General features: G+C 36.6%; 1 protein-coding gene across 1 annotated transcript in view; it reads left to right on the top strand.

Annotated features, from left to right (window-relative positions):
* The first annotated feature begins 5011 nt into the window (after positions 1-5011).
* Positions 5012-14953, top strand: part of LOC122135018 (serine/threonine-protein kinase Nek7-like) — a 68678-nt gene continuing 58736 nt past the window's right edge. The window contains exon 1 of the mRNA XM_042712454.1: positions 5012-5327. The gene's annotated coding sequence lies outside the window, so the exon portion shown is untranslated. The remainder of the gene's footprint in view (positions 5328-14953) is intronic.

Below are 14953 nucleotides of genomic sequence, written 5' to 3'. Positions count from 1 at the left end.
GCCGATCTTTTGAAATTAATTTGACACTAACCAGTTTATATACTGTTTAGATATGCTGATACGATTAATGTTTTGTAACTAAATACAAAGTGCCTTTATGTTGTCTAGCATGCATCACTAACAGTCTTTGAACTTGCAGTGACAGGTACATGCATATCGAAATCAAAATCAAGGAAATTCGGTGGATAAATAAGGGTGAACTGTGCTGTTATGCACAGTTAAGGAAATCACAACAAATTGTGAGGTTTATGTGGTTTGTTCGTAAGTTTTCCTGATAAGATGAGAATATTAGACATTTAATGAACTAGGGGGGGGGGGGGGGGGGGGGGGGAAAAACTGCAGGGGGGGGGGGGGGGGGGGGGTGACATTTATAAAATAACGTAAAGCAAAAAAACAAATTACCGTTTATATATACAGCACACACATATTAAACACACTGTCTGGGATGAAAGTATTGGGAAACCTGATCATTACACCAACAGGGACTTTAATGATTGCATTCGAAATAACTATGACATTAATAATGGAGAGGTGGTCTCTTTTTGCAGCTATAATAGCTTTCACTCTGCTGCTGGAAGGCTTTCCACAAAATTTCTGTGAGAATTTTTTGGCCATTATTTCCGTAGAGCATTTTGTGAGGTCAGGCACTGATGCTGGACGAGAAGCCCTGGCTTGAAATCTCCACTGCAGTTTCATCCCAAACATGTTCAGTGGGGTTAAGGTCAGGGTTTCTGTGTGGGCCAGTCAAGCTCTCATCCAACTCACCCAACCATGTCTTTACAGAGCTCACTTTCATGCTGGAATAGAAAAGGGCCTTCCTCAACTGTTCCCACAAGGTTGGAAGCATAGCATTGTCCAAAATATCTTGGTATGCTGAAGCATAAAAGGGAGAATATTTGAGAACATGCTAGTCTCGTGAGAAATCAAGTTCTTGGCTTATATTGAAATCTTCGTTTTGTTCTTTCTAATTTCGTGACCAGTGTTTTGCTTTGCTGCTTGTCCTCCTCTGCGACGCCTACTTCCTACCGTTCATCCACTGGAACAACAACTTTTTTTGTGAATTGCGCATAAAACAGTAAGCAGGAAACTAGAGATTATGGGTGGTTACTAAATTTTAAATATGTATATTTTTCTTACTCAAACGCCTTCATTCTTTTTTCTTTGCATTTCTCTGGAGCTCTGTGCGAGGCAACTTTTTTATAATGGATGTAATGCGCTTTTTTTGTGCTTCAGAATCTCACCCCCCGTTCCCTGCTATTATAAAGCCTTGAAAGCCACATTTGTTTTTTTAATATAACTCCAATTGTATTCATTTGACAGAAGAGAAACTGTGGTGTCTCCTGTGTGCAGTCACAAGAGCTGCCTCTTATCCATCTATCTAATTATTCCCTCAGAAACCAGAAATTTGAAGATACTAAAGACAGTCCCTATCTGTCATGAAGCAGCATTGATCTCATTGAGAGCAAAATGTGGGTGTTGAGGGAGCCCAATATAACTCATGCCATTAAATTCCAGCTTGCCGTTATTCGCCAACAGAATTGACAGATTTTCCGCAGACATTTCTTTTAATCTTCAACGCTTGTTCAAGAAGGGGGGAAAACACACAGTGTGTGCTTTACCTGTCTTATATGGTATTTGTGAGGAGGTTAGCAGAACTGCTATTGAAGTGTCAAGACAGGAAAAAAGAAAAGAAAGAAAAGCAGCGCACAACACTTGTTGATTATCAACTGTCAAAATGCAGGAGAAAACATGGTTACTTTCCTTATACGGAACTGAAAATTCTCCCCTCAAATGCTCTGATTGAATGTAATACTATACTGTATACTATCATCTGAGTGTATTTTGGCAATTTTACTGCTGACAATACATAATATTGTTTATATGGATAAAATCTGTGAGGTGAGGTGTAAACAAGATAGCCGATCTTTTGAAATTAATTTGACACTAACCAAGTTTATATACTGTTTAGATATGCTGATATGATTCATGTTTTGTAACTAAATACAAAGTGCCTTTATGTTGTCTAGCATGCATCACTAACAGTCTTTGAACTTGCAGTGACAGGTACATGCATATCGAAATCAAAATCAAGGAAATTCGGTGGATAAATAAGGGTGAACTGTGCTTTTGTGCACAGTTAAGGAAATCACAACAAATTGTGAGGTTTATGTGGTTTGTTCGTAAGTTTTCCTGATAAGATGAGAATATTAGACATTAATGACTATGGGGAAAACTGCAGGTGAGATTTATAAAATAACTAAAGCAAAAAAACAAATTATTTTATATATACAGCACACATATATAAACACACTGTCTGGATGAAAGTATTGGGAAACCTGATCATTACACCAACAGGGACTTTAATGATTGCATTCGAAATAAATAGACATTAATATGGAGTTGGTCTCTTTTTGCAGCTATAATAGCTTTCACTCTGCTGGGAAGGCTTTCCACAAAATTTCTGTGAGAATTTTTGGCCATTATTTCCGTAGAGCATTTGTGAGGTCAGGCACTGATGCTGGACGAGAAGCCCTGGCTTGAAATCTCCACTGCAGTTCATCCCAAACATGTTCAGTGGGGTTAAGGTCAGGGTTCTGTGTGGGCCAGTCAAGCTCTCATCCAACTCACCCAACCATGTCTTTACAGAGCTCACTTTCATGCTGGAATAGAAAAGGGCCTTCCTCAAACTGTTCCCACAAGGTTGGAAGCATAGCATTGTCCAAAATATCTTGGTATGCTGAAGCATAAAAGGGAGAATATTTGAGAACATGCTAGTCTCGTGAGAATCAAGTTCTTGGCTTATATTGAAATCTTCGTTTTGTTCTTCTAATTCGTGACCAGTGTTTTGCTTTGCTGTCTCCTCTGCGACGCCTACTTCCTACGTCATCCACTGGAACACCACTTTTTTTGTGAATGCGCATAAAACAGTAAGCAGAAACTAGAGATTATGGTTTACTAAATTTTAAATATGTATATTTTTCTTACTCAAACGCATTTCTTTGCATTTCCTGGAGCTCTGTGAGGCATTTTTTATAATGGATGTATGCGCTTTTTTGTGCTTCAGAATCTCAACCCCCGTTCACTGCTATTATAAAGCTTGGAAGAGCCACATTTGTTTTTTTAATATAACTCCAATTGTATTCATTTGACAGAAGAAAGACCTAGGATGGATTGAGGGTGAGTAAATCTTGGGGTAATTTAAATTTTTGGGTGAAATATCCCTTTAAGATTTCCTTTCACTGATAATGAGGGGCCTAGACTAATCCCTGAAAAACAACTCGGTCAGGCATGTTCTCCTGGCATCCGCCAAACCCAGACTTACCCATCACACAGAATCAGCATGATTCGTCACTCCACAGAACACATTTCCACCGCTCCAGAGTCCAGTGGTGGTGTGCTTTACACCACTCCATTCAACGCTTCACAAGACAAAAATACTAAGTAATAAAATCATTTTTTGCAGTTGCGGCTTGCATGCAGCAGCTCGACCATGGAATACTGAATATACATACTCCATGAAGCTCCCACTGCACAGTTTTTGCACTGATATTAATGCAGGTGAAAGATTGTATCTATTCAGTAGAGAGTTTGCAACTTTAAACTCAAGCACGCACCTCCTTATTCCTGAGTTGCTGGTGTTTCTAAACGCTTCCACTTTCCAATAATACCACTTACAATTGACTTGAATGTCTCACAGGGATGAAATTTCACAAACTCATTTATCGCAAAGGTGGCATCACAGTACCACACTTGAATTCCCTGAGCTTGAAACATAGCGGCTCTGGATGTGCATCACTGTATTTGTACTTTTGACAGCAGAGGGACGGCAAATCTAAGCAATGTGCTGCTAAAGGTGCTCTGCTGGGCAGTAAAAGTCTTATGGACCTCTTTAGATGTGTTTTTTACCTTGACAGTAAGTCCATGTTCCCACATTCCAGGGGTTATTTTTTTATCATTTGCTATATGAAACTTCTCCTTCAGCAAGTCTTGCACTAGATGTATGATAATGTTTCTGAAGGGTTAGTATTTAATATTATGATTCTAATAAATGTGTCTATTAATATATTTAACCTACAAAATATTTACACTCCAACATGAAACTTAGATTGGAACAGAAAAGAATAGAAGAGATATGAATGGTATGGAATAGAATAGAATAGAATAGAATAGAATAGAATAGAATAGAATAGAATAGAATAGAATAAAATAGAATAGAATGAAGGGAAGCTTGTTGAATAAAATAGACGGAAGGTGAATTGAAAAAAAAAAACGGAATAAAATAGCAGTGAACTTGAATAGAAGTGAGGTGAAAGCATAGTGTATAATAAAATTGAAGTGAAGTGAAACTTATAGAGAACAGATCATAATAGTATAGATGTCAAATGAAACGTAAAGAAATGATGTGCAAAAGAATAGTTATAATTAGTGGAGTGAAACATAAAAGAATAAAACAGAATGCAACAAAACGAATTACAATAGAAAAGTGGTGGCATGAAATTGAACAGAAAAAGGGAATGAAATGAAACTTGCTAAATAGAAACTTACATAATAGAGCTGTCACTGGGGTGGTAACTTCTCAAAAGGTGCATTTTGTACTTTATTTACCCCACAGAGGGTGCAAATTAGTACCTCAAAGTTACATATTAGTTCCCGAATGATACACATTAGTACCTTTAGAAAAGAGACAGCTTTCAGAGGACAGAACTCAAGTAAAACTTTGAAAATAAAATGACATTGAAGTGAAACTTACAAAATAGAACTGAGGTGGAGAGAACAGAGTGAATATTTCATAAAAGAGAATAGATTAGCATAGAAATTAGGTGATGTGAAAACAGAATAGCTTGCAATAGAATACCGGTGAAGTGCAGCGGGACAGAATGAAATAGAACTGATGCGAACCTTCCTTGGAGAGTAGAGCAGAAGAGCATAGAAAACTTGGAGAATAAAACGGATTAGAGGAGTGTGAAGGGAGATAAAATAGAATCGAATAGCATCCTTCCGTATTTCTTTGCTCTTTTCTCTGTGAATGTTAAAGTTGCTGGCCTGTGGGAAGCTTCCCGCCCCTCTCCAGCGAGCATGCTGGGATGTGTGTGTAGTCACACACTCACGCGAACACAAACACACTCACTCACTCACACACTCTGTAGGCGCGAGTGAATAGATCGCGTGTGTGTTGCGGCGTCGCACAGGAACTCAACAGGAGCTCGACCTTGACAGACTGAGAGACCACCACTACCACCACCATCATCATCATCATCCTCCTCCTCATCCTCATCCTCGGCGCGAGCTCCAGTTCAGCGCGCGTGAAGCCCAGCTGGCACTTCCTGGTAAGAGTTTAGCTTCATTCCCTCCTGTCAACTTCAAAACAGTTTATCGTGCCACTTTTCCGGTTCACTGCCACGCAACAAGCACAATTTGAGTCGACGAGGAACTGTGTATCCGAGAAACAGACTATGTTTTAAGAGGCTACAACAGAAAGCGCTGAGGAAAAGTTGACAGAACTTTGGGCTAGTTTGAGTTAGCGCGCTAGGCTAATGCTGCTGTGGCGGTAATTCACCCGAGACAAACATCCAAAGTTTTTGTTTTAACGCTTAAAAATGCTCTATTCATTCTGACAGCAACTCACCTTGTTGTGAAAGTAAGTTTGAAGCTGTTTTACAGAGTGTCGGTTGTGTTTTTAGCAGTGACACGGCACGGTTAGAGCATAGTGGCTAAGCTAGTCTGTCAGTGTTACACATGCGCTAGAAATCTGAGGAGAAATTCACTCGAAGTTACTGGCCAAATAGCCTTAAACCCAGACGACAAAGGTATTTAATGCTGGTTTACTCTAGAAATGTCACAGATAAGCCGTGTATTTGAGAGTGCGTGAGGCATTTCTTACTTTGGCAACACTTTCCAGCTGTTGACAGCAACGCGTTGGTACTTGTTTGTGATCTTGATGAACTACACTGTTCGTATTATTAACAATGACATAAGTGCATAAAGGAGGAAAGTTCATTATTACGTCTTTTTTTGGCACTAAAATTGAAATGACGTTAGGATTTAGGATATTGTAAGTTTAAGCAATATTTAACATTAAAAACCCAGTGGAAGTACAGTAGCTTGTAGTTAAGTGGATTCAGGGCTTGTCAGATTCACATCGGACAATGATTCAGCACAAAATTTAAAACAATAATGACTGTGGCTTAGCTTGTTGTAGCACTCCTGAAGTTGTCACTTACTCACGCTCACGTCTTTCCAAACACGTGCTATGTTTCTGTGGAACACAAAATCTCATATTAGAATGGGAGACTGAGTCATCTTTTAAGTGTATTTGTATGAAATGAGATGCAGTAAAAGTAAATGGGCTCCAAAGCTGTCAGTCTAAACATTCTGCCTAATGTTTTTGAGTTCCACCGAAGAAAGGAAGTTATACTGCGTGATGCAACTCGAGAGCGTAAATTATGACACAGTTCTCAGTTTTGCAAAATATGGAGTGAACAATATAAAGTCTTAAAAGCAAAATACCCCAGAGTGATGTATGCATACTGATGTATGTATGGTAATATATTTGAGGTTTGGTATTTGTGTTTTTAAGTGGTGTTTTGATGTGATTTAAGTACATTGAAATGTGTACATAACTGTGTACTTTAACTGTGGCAAGATGACTGACAGGTCAGTTTGCGGTGACTGGATGTGACAGCGGCATCCATTAAAGACACTATTATAATGTGGTAGTATTTACAAAAACCTGCTTATTCGTCTGCTACACACTCGAAAGTATAAAAGTAAAGCATAGTATAAGTAAGGCGAATTGGGATGTTAAATCTAAAGCTAAATCTGTCTGTTTTGAGATCAGTGTCAACCACAAACCTCAAAGTGGGCCGAATCCAATACGCAGAAATGTGACACCTTTCCTGTGTCAGTTTATAGTCTTTGCATTATTACACATTTGGTCTTAAAATGTAAATTATTTTATTAAATTATTTTAGAATTGTACTAAATAGTCTAAAATAATCTGAAGTCTATAAAATAATAATTGTGTATTAATTTAAACAGTTTTATGTTTGTTTCATTCGACATTATTAAGTTGGATGATTTATAAATATAGCTTTATATTTCAGCCACTGAACAATTTCAATATTTCAATATTTAGCAAGTCTTTCAATATTTCAACAGGTTTGTGTGCTCATTTGATTTGAATTCGAATGTGTTTATCTATAGTATATATAACCTACAAAATATTTAGATGCACAATTGTTTCCACATTCCAGTGCAAAACTGCCAGTTGTGTAGGCCTAACTTTATAAGTTTTGCATCGTTAGACAATCGGTCTTAAATTCTTTAAAAAAATGCAATAAAAATCCTAATGTCTTAAATTTAATCTCCTTACTTTTTAAAAAAATACTTTTGATTATTCATTGCATTAAGAAATAAGTCTATTAAATGAATTGATTTTATGTCTGTCTCATTGGGTATATTTAAATTGAATTATTCATAATATATCATATCAGCCACTCAACCCTCTAGATATCGTATTGGCCACTGCAAAACTTGAATGCTAGATGTTTCAAACATCAAGAATAGCTATTATCTGGTCTTAATCATTGAAGAATATGATGCTATTTGAATAAATGCATTCATTTTAGATTATTTAGGCCTAGTTGACCCTCATATTTAGCCTTGTATACATTTTCACAATATTGTCTTTATCAGCATGAAGTACTTTAGGCTGATCTGGCACAATTTAAGTTTTCCTGTTTGCAAATTTTTCCCGTCATTTTTGGCCTCTCTCGTTGCTTTAGATTTCCAGAGGAAATGAACTCTTTCATGGCATAATTACACGATGCATATGCCACTGTAAACACAGTAATAGAGATACTGACAGCCTGCGTTTGTCACAAAATATGTGAAAACTGGAGTAAATATGCGCTGTGATCCAAAAGAACAACCTCAGTGTCTTCGTACGGCCCGCTGCCGGCATTTTTTACGTCCTCGCTGCAAACGACACTTAATATTTCACACAGGATGACACGGGGAGAAGGCAAGAGGACGTTTGTTTTGAAAGCCTGTCTCTCTTAATACGCAATACCCAGAGTGTTGCAAATAGCCGGGTACGCCAGCCTGGCATACTAACACTCATCAGCTTTCCGCCGAGTTTCTGCGGCCCAAGGGCTGTTGAGGTCTGTGGCTGGAGTGAGACGTAACACCCCCTCGTTCCGGGATCTTGCGCGACAGGACCCTGCTCTCTGCACTCAATCAGTCGGGGAAACAAACAGCCGGCTCGAGAGCTGCAGGAGGAAGCTGTGGCGCTTTTTTTTATTTTTTTCAGAAGTCATGCCAAGTTGGAACTCGAAAACCTTTGGCGGTGCCTTTGCAGGGCAGTGAATAAAAAAAAAACTTTACACGTGTCTGAAGCCAAGCCTGGAAGCTCGTGGGGTGTTTGAACTGCTCTGGAAGGTCTCGAGAAGTGGGCCGGTTCCCGGGCCCCGCCGCGAGCAGGCATTGGTGGGGGGCCGAGGGGGCGTAAACTGAGGGCGAGTGCCACCATACTGTGAAGGCCGGGCGAGTGGCCAGCATCGTTGACAGTTTAACAGGGAATATTTTACAGCACAGCATACTGCATGCTGTAAACAGGGGTGAGCTACATAAAGGCTGTTTATCGTACTTGGGAAGCCTTGGAAAAAACAGCATCTTTAAGCTCCGTATTAGAATAAAGCAGATGGCTTGGGCCAGTGCGGCTCGGGAAAAAGCTGGAGATGAAAGCCGGCCAGTTTCTTTGAACAAGGAGTCTGTCACGTTACTATCTCCAGGTCTCCGGGTCAAACCGTGCACTGTGCCGTGCTTTTTTTTTTTTCACGCTGACATTGGCCAAAAATATCCCAGGGAATCTCATTAATATTGATGTTTTGATGTTGCAAGCATTTTCAATGGTTGTTAACAGGCCAAATGTGTTTTTAATGCACCATTAAGATATTTTATGATCTTCAAAGATTTTTTTTTAAGTGTCATTTGTCTTGACCATTCTTCGACTTTGACCACTAAAAGTACAACAGTAGGAAAACAAGACAATATCTGCTGCCTTTCTAGTGGAATTGGATAGACTTTAAATGACTTGAGTTACTGAAAAAAATACTTTTATTTTCTAAAAACGTGAACAAAATAATTGAGCAGAAATAAGCCGAAAGGACTTATGTTTTGGCAAAACTGTTGTGCTTTTAAGCAGCCAATTTGGATATTTGAATTAAGTTTTAAGAAGAAAGTTTGCAATTATTCAGCAGTCATTGCCAGCGTGATCATTATTCAGCTTGTCATGTTGAAACTGGCAGATTTTCTTAAAGTAAATGGATTGCTTTGCTGCCATGTCCTTTTAAAATTGTTATTTGCTAATAATAAATACAAATTTGACATTAATTCTCAAATTCTGGATTTGTTTGATTTGATATTTCCGTGTAATTCAGGGTATTTTTGGTATTTTTCTGTTATAACATAATTTGCTTGCATATAAAAGAAATTATCTCTGCCAGTGATGTGTAGTATACAGGATATTATTTAGGATTGATTTAATTTTTTAAATCTTTTTTTTTTTTGACTTCATTTAAAGAACCAGCTCATTAAAGTCATTTGATTTAGTATTCTGTCTATACAGGATGCTCTTTATGTTTGATTCACTAAAAAGAACTACAGTATTTTCTTTTAAGAGTTATTTGTTTGTGAATCAGACAGAGTTCACTGATTAAGTTTGTTTCTGCAAACATTTTGTGTGAAGAACTCACATTTACAACATAATGAAATATGATTTCTTAGCTACCCTTGGCCACCAACGTTAGTTACTGCAATCTTCAATGGTGAAATCGCTGTGTGAATGGGGCATAAGCCTTCACATACAGCACAGAGCAAACCAAGCCTTACAATCTTCGTACAACTGCAGTGTTTTATCCAGCACCCTTATCTCGCATGAAAAGGGCAGATCCTTTGCGCCCCATTAAAGATTCACCAAAGACATTCTCTTCAAGTTCTGCTCTGTGTTCTGAGGAAGAAGCGCCGGCTGATCGTAGTCTGAGATGGTTTGAGTTTTACAGATGTATTTTCATGAAAGAGGTGAAGGGCAATTGATGAATAAGCGTAGAAGGGGTTCAGAGAAGGGAAGTTCCTAATGGTAGGTGTGGTGGAGAATAGTCCTCTCAGGATTTTTGTGAGCTCCTCACTGCAGGAATGGCCAACATCAATAAACGGCCCCACTGAGCAGCCCTTTGTGACTTCCGTTAAACATCCACTCCGTTCTGTTCACAGTCATCATTTTTTTGCCACTTTTAATTGCCCCTATTTAATTAGTAATGTTTGTGACTTCCGTTAAACATCCACTCCGGTCTGTTCTTGGGTTATTTTGATTAAGAAGAAAAAAAAAAAAAACCAATACAATAAAATAGAAAAAAAACATGATAACATAATGAAAAACATGATTTTAAAGGGATAGTTCACCCAAAAATTTAAATTCTGGCATTAATTACTCACCCTTATGTTGTTCCAAACCAGTAAGACCTATTTTCATCTTCGTAACACAAATTAAGATATTATTGATGAAATCTGAGAGCTTTCTGACCCTGCATAGACAGAAAATGCAACTGAAATGTTCCCAGACCCAGAAACATAGTAAAAACATCTGTAAAACCGCCCATGTGACATCATTGGTTAAACTGCAGTTTCAAGAAGCTACGCGAATACTTTTTGTGTGCAAAGAGAAAAAAAAGACTCAATTATATTCAATAATTCTTCTCCTCCAAATCACATCTGGGAACATTTCACTTGCATTGCTGTCTATGCAGGGTTGCACACATTTTTTTATGTAGAGATTTAATTTTAGCTTTAGTATAACATAATACTGTGCTTATTTTTACTTCTTTTTTTTATTTATTGAAAGAAGAAGCCAAACCAATGTTGACATTTTAGGAAGAGTGTTTTCAGCTTCTTTATTTTCATATAAAAATATGCATGCAGTTGCTTTAAACAGTTTCTTCAAACAAAATAAAGCTATACAAAACATCATTCAGTTTAATTTGTGATAATCGTAACTGATAATCGCAATTACCATTTCAACTGAATAATTGAAAATGATGATTTTTTTCATAATTGTGCAGCCCTATCTTGCACTTAAATATTGGTTAAAACTGTGCAATTTTTATGTAGCTTGAACTTTATACTTCAGCCGTTGCGGTGCTGCACGACATGACAACTGTCTCATCCAGTGTAGACACGGTGTAATAAAGGCAGCAATCTCTGTGTGTCTGTCTGTCTGTCTGTTTGCAATTTTATTATGTCGAAGAACGATTCATCCAATCGACTTTACGCGTGGCGGATGTGTTGCCACAGACCCAAAGGCGTGCGTATCGCATTTTGGTGCAATATGGCCAGTTTCAAATCGCATATTTGGCACGCTTCCTTTGTCTTGTCCTCATTTAATTTAAAGCGCTCCCACACAGCTGAAGTCCTCGGCATTTTTGTCTTCTCTTCTATCCAGATGAACTGAATTATGACGTTAACTCATGGGCTGTTCATATTCAAGCGCGAATGAGAACCGTTTCGCAGGGGATACCATGTGTTAAAAAAAAACCAAACGAATATTTGAATCTCAAAATTGAAAACGGAACGCTAACCCAGCAAACGAATATTCAAATAATCGAGTATTCTGGTCCAGACCTAGTTAAAATAGTTCATTTTGTAGCTTGAACGTTTTAATTAATACTTTTTAGGATTTAGTAAAATATTGCACAAGAATATTGGTTAAACTAGTAGAATTTTTATGCACATTGATTTTTTTTAATTAATTAATACATTTATTTATTTTTTACATTTTGAATGAACTCGCACCAAAATATTGGGTAACACAAGTAATTTTTATTTAGGTTGTACTTATTATTGAATGAAATATTGCAAAAACACAAATATTGTGTTTAATGTTTATTTTGCATATCCCTAATTTTGACACATTTTTTATAAAACATTTGATATATTACATCTCTTTGCATGACCAAGGAGTTGAAATGGTTAATTGGGCTGAACCGTTCAAACTTACAGAAAAACACGTTTCTTTCCTCGACTGAATTGTGATGTTGACGAACTGTCAAAGGCTGCAGAAGAAATCGTGTTATGATATGCGTCCGATTATTGCATCATGAATATTCCAGAGAAATGAAGCATGATCAACATCTGTTGTTTTGGTTCTGAGTGATACAGAGCATAACGGTAATAATGGATCGTGCGTTCAGTGATTGCTGGGATGCCACTGAAATCGTCGTCAAACTTTTAGTCACTCCATACGCTGAGAAGAAAGGGCCCAGGAGCTAGAGATGGAGGGATATTCAGGACTGTAGGCTCCTGTTAGCGTGATTGCAGCTGGTGGGCTTGACCTCTGGCTGCGGCAAATAAAAGGAATTTAGCCCTGAAGTGGAAGTTGTCACATCCCATTGTGGTCAGAGGTTAGCTGGAGAACTTTGTGGTCAGTGACATGGCTTAGTTCTCATTAGGGCACGTGAGATGGGGTCTGCCGCACGTAGGGTCACGGGTACGGCCAGGGGTCTGCAGGCCACAAACAACACGCAGTTGTATTATACAAGAAAACATTTGTTCATCCTCAAATGAATCCTGATTAGTAACCTATCATTATAACTTTTTAACTGTTACTTTTGCCAGTATTGACTTAAATATTAATATATTTATATTAATATATAATTGTTATTTAGTAGATAATGTTTTTTTTTTGATTTTTTTATTAGTTTCAGTATTAAATGCAGTATCACAGTTATTGGGTAAAATAGTATGTTTTTATTTTGGTATTATTTTATTAAATGACAAATCACTCAAATATTGGGTAAACTAAATATTTTGTTCAAATGTAACTTTTATTTAATACTTCTTAGTTTTGAATGAAATATCACATAGTAATAACACATTTTTGTTCAGATTTAACCTTTTAATTGATATTCTTTTTTTAGGGCTGGGTTTTGACACAAATTTCACAGTTCGATTCTCATTCACTTCGCTTTCGATTCGATTACCAATTTGATTTGATATGATTCCATATCTATTATTTTGGATACATATCAGGTACAGTACATGCCAAATTTTCTCAAGGAAAAAAAAAATCTATACTAATGCTGTAAATTATGCATGAGTGTGGTTTTGTAATATATTGTTTTAGTGTTTAAGGTTTTAATTTAATGTTTTGTTAAAATTTACTGTTTTTTTAGTTTTTAAAATAATAAAGTTATAATTACATAATATTTCTACTTCAATTCATTTTTTTATATAAACGTTTAAATGGTGGCTGTCATAAAAAACTTGATGGATTTATTCAAACATAAACATTGAAGAACAGTAAAAATTATAATGAATATGTTATATGGGGCATATATTTAGCAAAATGCCGCTCTCTCAGTTTAGTTATCTGATTAATGAGTTTATGGTCACCGAATATGTATTTTTTTCTGAGGTAAATGTGACGTTACGTGACATATTGTCACGTTAGAGTTATTGGGTAAAATAGTACATTTTCATTTGTAATGTTTTTATTTATTGGTTATTTTTGTTGTTTATTTGTAAATCTGTAAAGTTTTGTATCACCTGGTTATTTTGTTTAAATTGAATTAATCATATATTTTCAGAATTGAATGAAATCACACAAATATTGGATGAAATAGTCAATTTGTATGTTAATTGAACTTTCTAATTTATATTTTCAGAATTGACTTAAGTATTGCAAGTCACTCGAATATTGGGTAAAATATTTATTTGAGCTTTATAATGATTTTTTATTTATTTTTTACATAAATTACTTAGGCTAGATATTTAGGTTGAACTTTTTAACTAATACCCTTTTTTTAAGTGTTTTTGAATGGTTTGATTTTGAATGAATTATTTAAATGTTGTGCCCAAATTAAAAATAATTCTTGGTAGGTTGAGTCTTTTAATCGATATTTTGTAATGTTGAATGAAATTGCACATATATTTGGTAAAATAGTGATTTCTTATTTACTTTTTTAATTTACTTGGGGTTAAATAAAATATAAGTATGCTTATCAGCATTTTTATTTTATTTTTTTCCACTGAACTCATTGCAGTGCATTCTGGGAAGAGTACATGCATCGCTTCCTTAGAATTGGGGCTAGATGAGATCTCCTTCACTATCACCTTTTAGATCAGAGCTTTTGTGTCTCACTGAAAATAGCTTCTTTTTTCCCCAAATTCTGTTCATGTTGACACTTTTATTTTATTTTTTTACTTACAAGATGCTGTCAAAGCAGGTGCCTGCAGGTGCGTGCGATCTAGCTGAGATCTATCAGATTAACATCTTTTATGCTGTGCTTTCTTCAGAAGTCAATCAGGAAGGAACATTGATTTACTTGACAACTCATTGACTCTGTTTTTGTCAGTGCAGTCAGTGCGTACAGTTACAGAAGGATATCAGATGGTTTTTGTAATGTAAGTTTGAATAGTTTCTGTGGCTCTGCACTTTGTCTACGGGCTGTTCTTGACTTTGGCGCAGTCAAATCAACCAGTTTGACCAGATGTAAGGTTGTCAAGTTAAAGACACAATCATTGTTTGTTGTAGAGGGAAACTGTATATTTGTTGTACGTCTTGGTGTTAAGAAGTGCTGTGTATCTATTCTCTGTTACTCAGCTCAGTGACTTTATTAATGTGTTTGTGTCACTGAATGGAAATCTGGTATGTTCTTTCATAATTCACTTTCAAATCAGGCTTACACTTTTAAAAGCTCATAGAAGGTAAAAACGAACAACAACAACAAAAAAAGCTTCCTGTCAGCCTCAAATGTGGCAGGTGGTTTTTTTTCATGTTAAACAGCACATAGACCATCTATTAATGTTTCCTGACACATTTCACCACTCACTTTTTCCACTAGTGCCAACAAACGTCATTTTGCACTGTGTGTGTGTGTGCACAGAAATATAAAATGTA

Source organism: Cyprinus carpio, chromosome A22 (assembly GCF_018340385.1).
Source record: "Cyprinus carpio isolate SPL01 chromosome A22, ASM1834038v1, whole genome shotgun sequence".
Lineage (NCBI taxonomy): Eukaryota > Metazoa > Chordata > Actinopteri > Cypriniformes > Cyprinidae > Cyprinus > Cyprinus carpio.
The sequence above is the reverse complement of the archived record's forward strand: the minus strand, read 5'-3'. Positions and strand labels throughout refer to the sequence as shown.